Source organism: Gorilla gorilla, chromosome 15 (assembly GCF_029281585.2).
Source record: "Gorilla gorilla gorilla isolate KB3781 chromosome 15, NHGRI_mGorGor1-v2.1_pri, whole genome shotgun sequence".
Lineage (NCBI taxonomy): Eukaryota > Metazoa > Chordata > Mammalia > Primates > Hominidae > Gorilla > Gorilla gorilla.
In genome coordinates this window covers 92,044,046-92,057,092 of record NC_073239.2, presented here as the reverse complement: position 1 = coordinate 92,057,092, position 13,047 = coordinate 92,044,046, and positions in this window count along the sequence as shown.

Here is a 13,047-nt window from a genome sequence, read left to right as displayed (position 1 = left end):
TCCCATTTCACAGCTAAGGAAATTCAAGATCAGAAAGGATGTCACTTGCTCCAAGGTAAGACAGGGAGTAGAGAGCAGAAATGGGATTCCAGTCCGCGGTGCTCTGGTCCGCAAGACCCGTGGCATCTGAGATGCCTCGTGTGCCTCATCTCTACCAGACTCGAGATGCCCCAAGGTGGAGACCAGGCTTGGGTTCCCTACGGGCCTTAGCACGGAACCCTACATAGGGCAGTTGTATGGTAAATGTTTGCTCAGTAAATTGTCAGAGGAAGTTTACACTGATTACCAATTGTGTGAGAACCAGCACTGGGGAAAGAGGAAGTGTTTGCACAGTGATAAGGCCTATGTGCCTGATGGTACACCCCATGCCCTGGGCCAGTGGTGAGAGTGGGAGGTGGGCAGCAGAGGGGGGCAGTGCGAGACGCCTGCCCGAACAGGGCTAAGGGAAGAACTGTGGTGCCCAAGAGACCCGGGATATAGTGGAGGATAGGAGGGACATCCTGAGGGTTGACTGATTGCCAGCTCCCCGGCATCAAGACCTTCAGGTTCTTCCACCAGAAGGAGCTACAGAGACACAGGGGAGTGAGAGGGAGGCAGTCTCTCAATGGACACAGGGTCACCTGGGGGCTGTGGGGGAAGCCAGCCAGAGTGGCTGTGTGTGAGGAGAGGACTCTGAATGGGGATGCTGGGCCAGGTGGCATTTGGGTTTGGGAGACCCTGGGAACAGAGGTAGCATTTGAGAGAGCTTCTCAGGAAGGTGGAGGAGGAATGTGGCCTGATTCATCACCTCTGAGAAAAGGACATTTTCTCGGAAGGCCCAGACCAAGAATGCAACAGAAAGGCATAGTTTGAAGGGATCAGATGAAACTTTTTTTTTTTTTTTGAGATGGCATCTCGCTCTGTCACCCAGGCTGGAGTGCAGTGGTGTGATCCCAGCACACAGCAACCTCCACCTCCTGGGTTCAAGTGATTCTCCCACCTCAGCCTCCGCAGTAGCTGGCACCACAGGTGCACACCACCACGCTCAGCTAATTTTTGTATTTATAGTAGAGAAGGAGTTTCACCATGTTGCCCAGGCTGGTCTTGAACTCCTGACCTGCCTGCCTCAAGTGATCTGCCTGCCTCGGCCTCCCAAAGTGCTAGGATTATAGGCGTGAGCCACCACGCCCCGCCCAGAAAAGATGGAACTTGATGTAAGGAAGCTATGTGATGGGAGGTTTAGGGAGTTGGTTCAAGGGGATGGTGGGCCTGATGACCACAGGGGGAATGCCTTCGGGGTCATGTAGAAATGCAGAATAGCCATAAAGTTGGGGCCCAAGCTGATATTTCACGTCCCTGCCTTGCCCTTCACTGGCTATAGGACTTTGAGCAAGTTACTTAACCTGTCTGACCCTCAATTTCCCTATAAATGAAATGGGAGATAATAATATTACATGACTTATACCCTTGTTATAAGGATGAAATGAGATAAAGCTTGACCTGAGTTTGGCGCAGGGCCTGGAAGAAAAAAAGGTCCAAACAACATTAATAATAATTAATGATGGTGGAAAGATCAGCGTATGTTCCTGGAAGAGAGGGATCCAGAAATATAGTTAATAATAATATTAATAATAATAGCCACCTATAATAATAATAAATGCCTATAATCCCAGCACTTTGGGAGGCCGTGGGCGGATCATGAGGTCAAGAGTTTGAGACCAGCCTGGCCAATACAGTGAAACCCCGTCTCTATGAAAAATAGAAAAATTAGCCAGGTATGGAGGTACACACCTGTAGTACCAGCTACTTGGGAGGCTGGGGCAGGAGAATGGCTTGAACCCAGGAGGCAGAGTTTGCAGTGAGCCAAGATCACACCATTGCACTCCAGTGTGGGTGACAGAGTGAGACTCTGTCTCAAAAATAATAATAATAACAATAGTTTTTTAAAAAATAAGCCATTGCCAGCCTGTTCTGTTTCATGACAGCTTACATTTACTAAGTGTATACCATGTGATAGATACTGTTCTAAGAAGTTGGGAAGATTGGAAATTATTCCAGCACTGTAATGCCAGCACTTGGGAGGCTGAAGCAGGAGAATCACTTGAGCCCAGGAATTTGAGACCTGCCTGGCCAACACAGTGAGACCTCGTCTCTACAAAAATCTCTAAAAATTAGCCAGGTATGGTGATGTGCACCTGTAGTCACAGCTGCTTGGGAGGCTGAGGTTCTCTTGAGCCTGGGAAGTCAAGTCTACAGTGAACTATGATCACACCACTGCACTCCAGCCTGCATGACAGAGCGATACCCTGTCTCAAAAAAAAAAAAAAAAAAAAAAGACATTGTTCTAAGCACTTTACATGCTTTATTTCATTTAATCCTCCCCACAAACTTATGAAGTAGGCACTATAATTATCCTCATTTACATGAGGAAGCAGAGATGCAGAGAGTCCAGGTAACTATCCTGAAGTCACGCAGTTAATGGATAGTAGAGCTTGGATTTGGTTGTGTCTTTGTCCATTTTGTGTTGCCATAACAAAACGCCACAGACTGGATAATTCATAATGAATAGAAATGTATTTGACTTACAATTATGGAGGCTGGGAAGTCCAAGAGCATGGCCCCAGCCTCTAGCAAGGGTCTTCATGCTGCGTCATCTCATGGTGGAAGGCAGAATGGCAAGAGAGGGTGAGAGCAAGAGACACAGAGGGCCAAACTCATTTTTATACAACCCACTCTCACAATACCAACCTTACTCCTATGATAATGACATTAATCTACTCATTAGGGCAGAGCTCTCATGGCCCAATCACCTCTTAACAATTCCATCTCTTACCACCGTCATCATAGTGGCAATTACATTTCAACATGAGTTTTGGAGGGGACATTCAAACCATAGAATTCTACACTGGCCACACAAACCTCATGTCCTTCTTACATACAAGATGCATTCATTCCATCCCAATTGTCCCAAAAGTCTTAACTCATTCTAGCACCAACTCAAAAGTCCAAAGTTTCATCTGAATTAGATAGGTGTGAGATTCAAGGTATAATTCATCCCAAGGCACATTCCTCTCCAGTTGAGAGCCTGTGAAGTTAACAAGTTTATGTACTTCTAAAATACAATAGTGGGTAGGCATAGGATAGATGTTCCCATTCCAAAAGGGAGAAATTTAAGAAGAAATGTATAATTGGTCCCAAGTAAATCCAAGACCCAACAACGAAAAAGGGAAAACAACATTAAGTCTTTTTTCTTTCCCTCTCTTTTTGAGACAGAGTCTTACTCTGTCACCCAGGCTGGAGTGCAGTGGCAAAATCATGGCTCACTGCAGCCTTGACATCCCAGGCTCGGCAATCCCCCACCACAGCCCCCTGAGTAGTTGAGACCACAGGAATGCAACATCACACCTAGCTAATTTTTTTTTTTTTTTTTGCAGATATAGAGTCTCTCTGTGTTGCCCAGGCTGGTCTCCAACTCCTAGGCTCAAGTGATCCTCCACCTCAGCCTCCCAAAGTGCTGGGATTACAGGCATGAGCCACTGCACCTGGCCATAACATTAAGTCTTAAAGCTCCAGAATAATCTTCTTTGACTCCATGTCCCACCCTTCTAGGCACACTGGGGTGGGGATTGGGCCCTATGGCTTCACTGGCCTCAGTTTAACCAGCAGTTATCATGGGTTGGAGTCACATGCTTGTAGCTCTTCCAGGCTGATGCTGCAAGCTGGTACCTCCACAATTCTGGGGTCTCAAGAGTGGCCTCATTCCCATGGCTCCACTAGGCATTGCCCTAGTGGGGACTCTGGGGCAGCTCTGACCCCACATTTCTGCTCAGCACTGCCGTATTATGGGGCCTCTGTGGGCTCTCTACAGTGCTCCTGCAATTCTTCTCTGCTTGGGCCCCTGGGCTAAGATATCCTTTGAAATTTTGTAGAGGAAGCCATGTCCCTACAGCTCTTGCATTCTACATGGCTGCAGAAGTAGCACCATGTGGACACACCACCAAGGTTTACCACTGTTTGTTTGTTTGTTTGTTTGTTTGTTTGTTTGTTTTGAGACAGAGTCTCACTCTGTTGCCAGGCTGAGTGCAGTGGCACGATCTCAGCTCACTGCAACCTCCGCTTCCTGGGTTCAGGCTATTCTCCTGCCTCAGCCTCCCGAGTAGCTGAGACTACAGGCGCCCACCACCACGCCAGGCTAATTTTTGTATTTTTAGTAGAGACGGGGTTTCACCATGTTGGTCAGGTGGGTCTCAAACTCCTGACCTTGTGGTCCACCTACTTCGGCCTCCCAAAGTGCAGGGATTACAGGCATGAGCCACTGCATCCAGCCTGTTTTTTTTCTTTTTCTTTTCTTTCTTTTTTTTTTTTTTTTTAAGACAGATTTTCACTCTTGTTGCCCAGGCTGGAGTGCAATGGCATAATCTCGGCTCACTGCAATATACGCAACCTCTGCTTCCCGGGTTCAAGCAATTCTCTTGCCTCAGCCTCCCGAGTAGCTGGAACTATAGGCACGTGCCACCACTCCTAGCTAATTTTTTTTTTTTTTTTTTTTTTTTTTTTTTTACAGAGTCTTGCTTTGTTGCCTGGCTGGAGTGCAGTGGTGCAATCTCGGCTCACTGCAACCTCTGCCTCCCGGGTTCAAGTGATTCTCCTGCCTCAGCCTCCTGAGTAGCTGGGACTGCAGGTGTGTGCCACCACCATGCCCAGCTAATTTTTGTATTTTTAGTAGAGATGGGGTTTCACCATGTTGGCCAGGATGGTCTCAATCTCTTGACCTTGTGATCCTCCTGCCTTGGCCTCCCAAAGTGCTGGGATTACAGGTGTGAGCCACCACGCCCAACCTAATTTTTTGTATTTTTAGTAGAGATGGGGTTTCACCATGTTGGCCAGGCTAGTCTTGAACTCCTAACCTCAGGTGATCCACCCGCCTTGGCCTCCCAAAGTGCAGGGATTACAGGCATGAGCCCTTACACCCGATCTGTTTTTTTGTTTTTCTTTCTTTTTTGTTTTTTTAAGACAGATTTTCACTCTTGTAGCCTAGGCTGGAGTGCAATGGCTCAATCTCGGCTCACTGCAATATATGCAACCTCTGCCTTCCGGGTTCAAGCAATTCTCTTGCCTCAGCCCCCCTAGTAGCTGGAACTATAGGCACGTGCCACCACTCCTGGCTAATTTTTGTTTTTTTTTCTTTGACGGAGTCTTGCTTTGTCGCCAGGCTGGAGTGCAGTGGTGCAATCTTGGCTCACTGCAACCTCTGCCTCCCGGGTTCAAGTGATTCTCCTGCCTCAGCCTCCTGAGCAGCTGGGACTGCAGGTGTGTGCTACCACCACGCCCAGCTAATTTTTGTATTTTTAGTAGAGATGGGGTTTCACCATGTTGGCCAGGATGGTCTCAATCTCTTGACCTTGTGATCCACCCACCTTGGCCTCCCAAAATGCTGGGATTACAGGCGTGAGCCACCGCGCCCAACTTAATTTTTTGTATTTTTAGAAGAGATGGCCAACCATGTTGGCCAGGCTAGTCTCGAACTCCTGACCTCGGGTGATCCACCCGCCTTGGCCTCCCAAAGTGCAGGGATTATAGGCATGAGCCACTGTGCCTAGCCAAGGTTTACCTCTTAGATGTTTTAGTGGGTCAAGCATCACCTGGGCCTGCATGAGCCATGGCTGGAGCAGCTAAGGAGTGCTGCACCAGAATGCATGGAGCAGACCAAAGATAGTTCTCGGCAATGAGCCAGAAGGCTCCCAGACCAGTCTCCTGAAACCCTTCTGCCCTCCTAAAGCTCTGGGCCTGAGCAGCAGCCTTGAAACTCCCTGTAATACCTTTAGAGTCATTCTCCCATTGTTTTGATGATCCTTTCTGGGTTTTCTTTATTTTTTATTTATTTATTTTATTTTATTTTTTATTTATTTTTAGACGTATTCTTGCTCTGTCGCCCAGGCTGGAGTGCAGTAGTACCATCTTGGCTTACTGCAACCTCCACCTCCTAGGTTCAAGCGATTCTCCTGCCTCTGCTTCCCAAGGAGCTGAGACTACGGGCACGCACCACCGCGCCTGGCTAATTTTTTTTTTTTTTTTTTTTTTTTTTTTTGAGATGGAGTCTTGCTCTGTCACCCAGGCTGGAGTTCAGTGGCACAATCTCGGCTCACTGCAACCTTGGCCTCCCGGGTTCAAGCAATTCTTCTGCCTCAGCCCACAGAGTAACTGGAGCTACAGGCATGCACCACCATGCCCGGCTAATTTTTGTATGTTTAATAGAGACAGGGTTTCACCATATTGGCCAAGCTAATCTCAAACTCCTGATCTTGTGATCCGCCCGCCTCAGCCTCCCAAAGTGCTGGGATTACAGGCGTGAGCCACCGAGCCCGGCATTTTTTTTTTTTTTTTTTTAGATGGAGTTTTGCTCTTGTTGCCCAGGCCTGGAGTGCAATGGCACGATGTCGGCTCACCCCAACCTCCACCTCCCGGGTTCAAACGATTCTCCTGACTCAGCCTCCCGAGTAGCTGGGATTACGGGCAAGCGCCACCATGCCTGGCTAATTTTGTATTTTTAGTAGAGATGGGGTTTCTCCATGTTGGTCAGGCTGGTCTTGAACTCCTGACCTCAGGTGATCCGCCTGCCTTGGCCTCCCAAAGTGCTGGGATTACAGGTGCGAGTCACCGCACCCAGCCTAATTTTTGTGTGTTTTTTTTTAAGTAGAGATGGGGTTTCACCATGTTGGCCTGGCTAGTTTCAAACTCCTGACCTCAAGATCTGCCCACCTTGGCCTCCCTAAGTGCTGAGATTACAGGCATGAGCCATCATGCCTGGCCTAAAATGCACACTCTTGAGCCCCATCCCTAGAAGGCCTGATTCATTGAAAGCAGTGACAGTGGGGGCTAGGGCAGAAAGGACAGACATGTATATTTTTAACCAACTCCTGAGATGATTCTGATGCAGGTGGTCTAGAGGCAAGAGGAAAAGACATGTACGATATGGGCGTAACTAAATGGCTTGGTGGAAAAATCACGTCTATGTGGCAGGAACTGGCAAGCCCTCCTGGACAAGGTAGCATTCCATCTGGGCTTTAAGGATGGGAAGGATTTTATACATTCTTCTACACTTTTCCATTTGGAGGCTGATTGGGTGCCCACCCCCTCTCCCCTAACCCCCAAAGACATGTTGAAGTCCTAATTTCTGGAACCTGTGAAGGTAACCTTATTTGGCAAAAGAGTCTTTGCAGATGTAATTAAATTAAGGATCTTGAGATCATCCTGGGTTCTCTGGATGGGTCCTAAGTCCAACGAAAAGTGTCTTTATGAGACACAGAGAGAAGAGAGAAGGCCATGTGAAGACAGAAGCAGAGATTGTAATGATGCAGCCACAAGCCAAGGAATGCCTGGAACCACCAAAGAGGCAAGGAAGGATTCTCCCTTAGAGCCTTCAGAGAGATTGCATCCCTGCCAACACCTTGATTTCAGACTTCTGGCTTCCGGATCTGTGAAAGAAAATATTTTCTGTTGTTTTCAGCTACCCAGTCTGTGTTCCTTTGTTACAGCAACCGGCACTTTGGGAGGAAACGAATACAGTCTTTCATCCTAGTCCCAAAAGCTGCTCTGGGGAGGTCTTTGCAACTACATTCGCCCCATGGAGGTCAGAGCCTGCAGACACTTGAGCTGTGCTTGCCAAATACCTGGCTGGGACCCCAGACCCTGAAGGAGGATGGTGAAGCACAACTGTTAGTGATGTAGTATCATCGTCCTTCTGAACTTGATACTTCTTCACTTCTCTTTGGATGCAGATTGGAAGAAGTCAAAGAAAGGCTTGTTCTCAGTTTCTGGCTTCACATTTTACAAGGGAGGAAGTCAACACCTAGAAAGGGTAACTATCAGCCCAAGGCCACCCAGCAAGTGGGTGGCAAAGGCAAAGCCTCTGTCCAGAGCACACTCCTGTGGGTTGCCCAGTCTGTATCATTAAGGTCTGGTTGTGATAATGACGTAATAATGTTACTTTAATTTTACTCCAAAAAAAGTTGATTGCCTCTAATGACTTTGCTTGGTGGTCAGTCTTCTTGTCTCTGACCAACATGTGGGTAGTGGCTTTTAACCTCTGGCTTAGAAATGAGGATGGTCTTCTTCCCCATAGTTGTGTCTTCTGCTTTAGGGATACAAGTTGAGCTATCTTTGGAAGCCGTCATCCAAAATGCAGAAGTTGGCCATCTGTAGAACTGACAGCACTGGTTGCGGTTTTGAAACACCAAATGTTGGAGAAGTGCGTCTTTAGAAAGGTTATTAATACTTCCTTTGTCCACGTGCCACGATGACTTTCTGTAAGGGAGAAGAAAAAAGCTCCCCCATGTGCCTGTGCAGAGAGCTTCCTCCTCTTCTGAAGTCCTCCTAGCTTCCCATTCCTCCCTCTTTGCTAAAACTTGAGCTGATAGCACATGGCCAGCAGAGGAATGAACCTTGTCCTCAAGCTGGTATTGCAGGTACTCTACTTACCAGAGGACAAATTCACATAGCGTTCTAGGTGAAAGGGTGGCAGTGCTTCAGTGGGGGAAACAGGAATGTAAATCAAACTGAGCAATATTTATTGAGAGCATGCTACATGAAAGGCATTGAAAGGTTAGGCGCTGAGATAGGAATGGGCAAGCATTACTTTGGAGCATTGGTTTTCAACTATGGATGTACATTGAATCACACGGGAGTTTTTAAAAAAATACTGATACCCAGGTTACATCCCACATCAATTACATCAGAATGTCCGGGAGTGGGAGACAGGCATTGGTATTTTCTGGGGTTTTTGTTTTGTTTTGTTTTTTTTAAGACAAGGCCTCGCTTTGTCACCTAGGCTGGAGTGTGGTGGTGCAATCTCGGCTCACTGCAACCTCCACCTTCTGGGTTCAAGCTATTCTCCTGCCTCAGCCTCCCAAGTAGCTAGGGTCACAGGTGCATGCCACCACACCTGACTATTTTTTGTATTTTCAGTACAGATGGGGTTTCGCCATGTTGGCCAGGCTGGTCTGGAACTCCTGACCTCAGATGATCCACCCGCCTTGGCCTCCCAAAGTGCTGGGATTACAGGCGTGAGCCACCGTGCCCAGCCAGCATCAGTGGTTTCTAAAGATCCCCATGTGATTTCCAATGTGCAGCAAAGTTAGGGAACCACTGAAACATACTATTTCCATGTGCCATACCCGGATGTTTTGTTTTCATTCATCTAAGTTGGTAGTTTTTAAAAACTGCTCAGGTGATACTCAGAGACTATTCATTCCAGTAGATAATACAAAGAGTATAGGCCAGGCACGGTGGCTCACGCCTGTAATCCCAGCACTTTAGGAGGCTGAGGTGGGCGGATCACCTGAGGTCAGGAGTTCAAGACCAGCCTGGCCAACACGGTGAAACCCCGTCTCTACTAAATATATGAAAAATTAGCCGGGTGTGGTGGCGCGCACCTGTAATCCCAGCTACTCGGGAGGCTGAGGCAGGACAATCGCTTGAACCGGGGAGGCAGAAGTTGCGGTGAGGCCAGATTGTGCCATTGTACTTCAGCCTGGGCAAAAAGAGTGAAACTCGATTTCAAAAAAAAAAAAGAAGAAGAATGCAGTCATACAGGCAATATCAAGATGCCTGCAGCTGGTACTCTTTTTCCATCTATATGGTCCATCTCTCTCACAGGATGGAGCTTTTGTTGGAGGATAATGAGTTTCAGCAGATTTCAGAGCCAACCAGTGATGGTGGATGACAGATACTGACCACTTAATGGCCTGGAGAGGAAAACCAAAACTTTCTCAGAACCAGGAATGAAGATCTATAACAATGTAATTCTTCACTCTAGACCACAGAACTTTAAGGTTTCAGAACCCTTTTGAAGTAATCCCAAGCCCTCTGAGAATCTTCTTGTACTCAGGCTTCAGGCACAGCTGTGTCCAGGTGCTGAATGTAGCTAGTGTTTGGAGATAGATGCATTTTGACTCTCCATTAATCCTCCTTTGGAGGTCTCAACTCTGGAGCTATTTCTCAAAGCTCTGAGCAACTTTCCCATTTCTTTCTTTCTCAATATTTTTTCCCCTTCCTTTGTAGGTCTACAGACATAAGGTAAACCAGGGCCCCCACAGTTCCCACTGGTCCTTCCTTACCCCACCTCTTTCTCCCATAGAGTCTCATCTTTACAATTCTATTTTTCTTTTTGTCTCTTGGTTCCTCCACTCAGACTAGTTTAGTGGATTTCTTTTTCCCTCATTCCTTCCTTGGGATATTGTCTTCCTGGCCTCTAGGACTTCATCTCTCTGCACCAGGACCTGGGGCCAAAGCTCTTCATAAGCAAGTAATGCTTATGGGGCAGAGGAGATGCCTCTCTTCTTTCAGTCCTGTTCTTTTCAACTTTGGTTTATTTTCAAAGAATATGAGTAGTGGTGATCGTTCATGTAATGGTTCTTGCATTTTCTGAACTTGTTCTTTTGAGACACATCTTATATATTTTGCTTGCATCATCTCTAAAATTCTTCCTAATAAAGTTTGTTGTTGTTGTTAAATCCAGCCCACTTATATCAATCACTAGAAGAACTTTGGTCCTGGCATTCAGACTTACAGGTTATATAATAGCATCTAAGACAGGGTTCTAATTGTTTATCTCAACAATATCCTGTAGAAAACATTGATAAAGGGCATTAACTGTCACGAGAAGCTGGTGGGGGTTGTTCTGAAAAAAACTTTCTCAAACTGTTTTTTTCCTCTCCTCTCACAGGAGCATAACAATCAACACAGAAATTTTTTTTTTTTTTTTTTTTGCTGGAGTGCAGTGGTATGATCTTGGCTCACTGCAACCTCCACCTCCTAGGTTCAAGCAATTCTTCTGCCTCAGCCTCCTGAGTAGCTGGGATTACAGGCACCCACCATCATGCCTGGCTAATTTTTGTATTTTTAGTAGAGAAGAGGTTTCGCCATGTTGGCCAGGCTGGTCTCGAACTCCTGACCTCAAGTGATCCTCCCATCTCAGCCTTCCAGAGTGCTAGGATTACAGGTGTGAGCCACCATGCCTGGCCCAGAAGAAGACTTTTGAGTTCAAATGTACGAAAGTTTTTCCTCACATACCAAGCAGCGGGGCATCCTCTGATTCAACTGCAACACCATCTACCTGGAGATAGCATCAGATCCTACAGGATGAGGGCTCTGTCCCCAAGACTTCCCCCAACTCCGCCCCCAACCAAACCAAAGTCCAGGCCTTCGGAACTTCTACCCAGTGGGCTTTAAGTAGGGTTTCCACAACTCCCTCTTTGAGTTTGATTAATTTGCTGGAGAGGCTCATAGAACTCAGGGAAACACTTAAGTTTTTTGGCTTATTATAAAGGATATTACAAAGGATACAGATAAGAGATGTGTAGGAAGAGGTATAGGGGAAGGAGCAGGAAGCTTCTACACCCTCCCTGGGTGCTCCACCTTCTAGGAGCCTCCATGTGTTCAGTTATCTGGAAGCTCCCAAAACCAGTCCTCTTGGGCTTTTACGGAAACTTCATGATGTCAACATTCCTTCCCCCAGGGAATAGGGAAGGACCCTCTCTGGGGAAGGTCTTAGGACCTGCAACCAGAAAGGTGGGGGAAAATTAGAGTCCTGCCTTGGGGCAGGTGAAAGGAGAGCAGAAGAAGGTCAGCAAGATTCTATTACCTGAGGCCTGCCTCTGAGGACTGACACACCCAACATTACAACAAAAAACTGTAACAAGGGCTATGGGAGTTATGAGCCAGAAACTTGGGAGAAAAATCATATGTATACCACAGGGGTTCATGTTTCCCACCTAGGCAGATAAATATATAGCACCATACCATGGGAATCTGGAAAAGAAAATAAATCTTGTTTTTTTCTTTTTTCTTTTTCTTTTTTTGAGAGGGAGTTTCAGGTTTCACTCTTGTTGCCCAGGCTGAAGTGCAATGGCGCAGTCTCAGCTCACTGCAGCCTCCACCTCCCGGGTTCAAGCGATTCTCCTGCCTCGGCCTCCCAAGTACCTGAGATTACAGGCTCCCGCCACCATGCCTAATTTTTTGTATTTTTAGTAGAGAGAGGTTTCACCATGTTGGCCAGGCTGGTCTCAAACTCCTGATCTCACGTGATCCACATGCCTCCGCCTCCCAAAGTGCTGGGATTACAGGCATGAACTACCACACCCGACCGATAAAATCTTGTTTTTTCAAGCAAAATGAGTTGGGAGAGGCTAGTGGATCTTTTACTAGCCTCTGAGTGAAAGTAGAGAAAGACTGCCCAAGAATTTAAAACTTCTTAGTAGAGTGGAAACTAAATCATAAATACCAAGTTTTATCAAATGTAATGACAAAAATTGGTCTGCAGTTAGGAGCTCTCATTTCTATTTTCAGCTCTAACACTGACTCATTGTATGACTTGAGGCAAGTCACTAAGCAGTTTCAGACCTCAGCTTCTCCATATAAAAAATGGCAATTAAAATATTGTACCTACTAGATAGAGGAACTAGCATTTATGGAGCAACTGCTCTATGTTCATCTCATGCTAGGAGCTTTATATTATGTTGTATTTCATTTATTCGATAAGTATTTATTGAGCACCAACTATGGACAGGATATTGTGCCTGATCTCAGGGAAAGATCAGGCAAAAATCAAAGCCCTTGCTCTTCTGAGCTTAAATTCCAGTGGGGTGGGGTGATAATAAACAAGAAAGATATATACAAGATACTTTCAAACAGTGACAAGAGCCATGTAGATAATAAAACCAGGGCCGGGTGCAGTAGCTCACACCCATAATCCCAGCACCTTGGGAGGCAGAGGCTGGAGGATTGCTGGAGCTCAGGAGTCTGAGACGAGCCTGGGCAACAGAGTGAGACCTCATCTCTACTAAAAAAAAAAAATTAGCCAGGTGTGGTGGCGTGTGCCTGTAGTCCCCAGCACTGGGGAGGCTGAGGTGGGAGAATCGCTTGAGCCAGGGAGATGGAGGCAGCACTGAGCTAGGATGGCGCCGCTGCACTCCAGCCCGGGTTACAGAGCAAGACCCTGTCCCTAAAAAAAAAAAAAAAAAAAAAAAAGAGCCAGGCGCGGTGGCTCACACCTGTAATTCCTGCACTTTG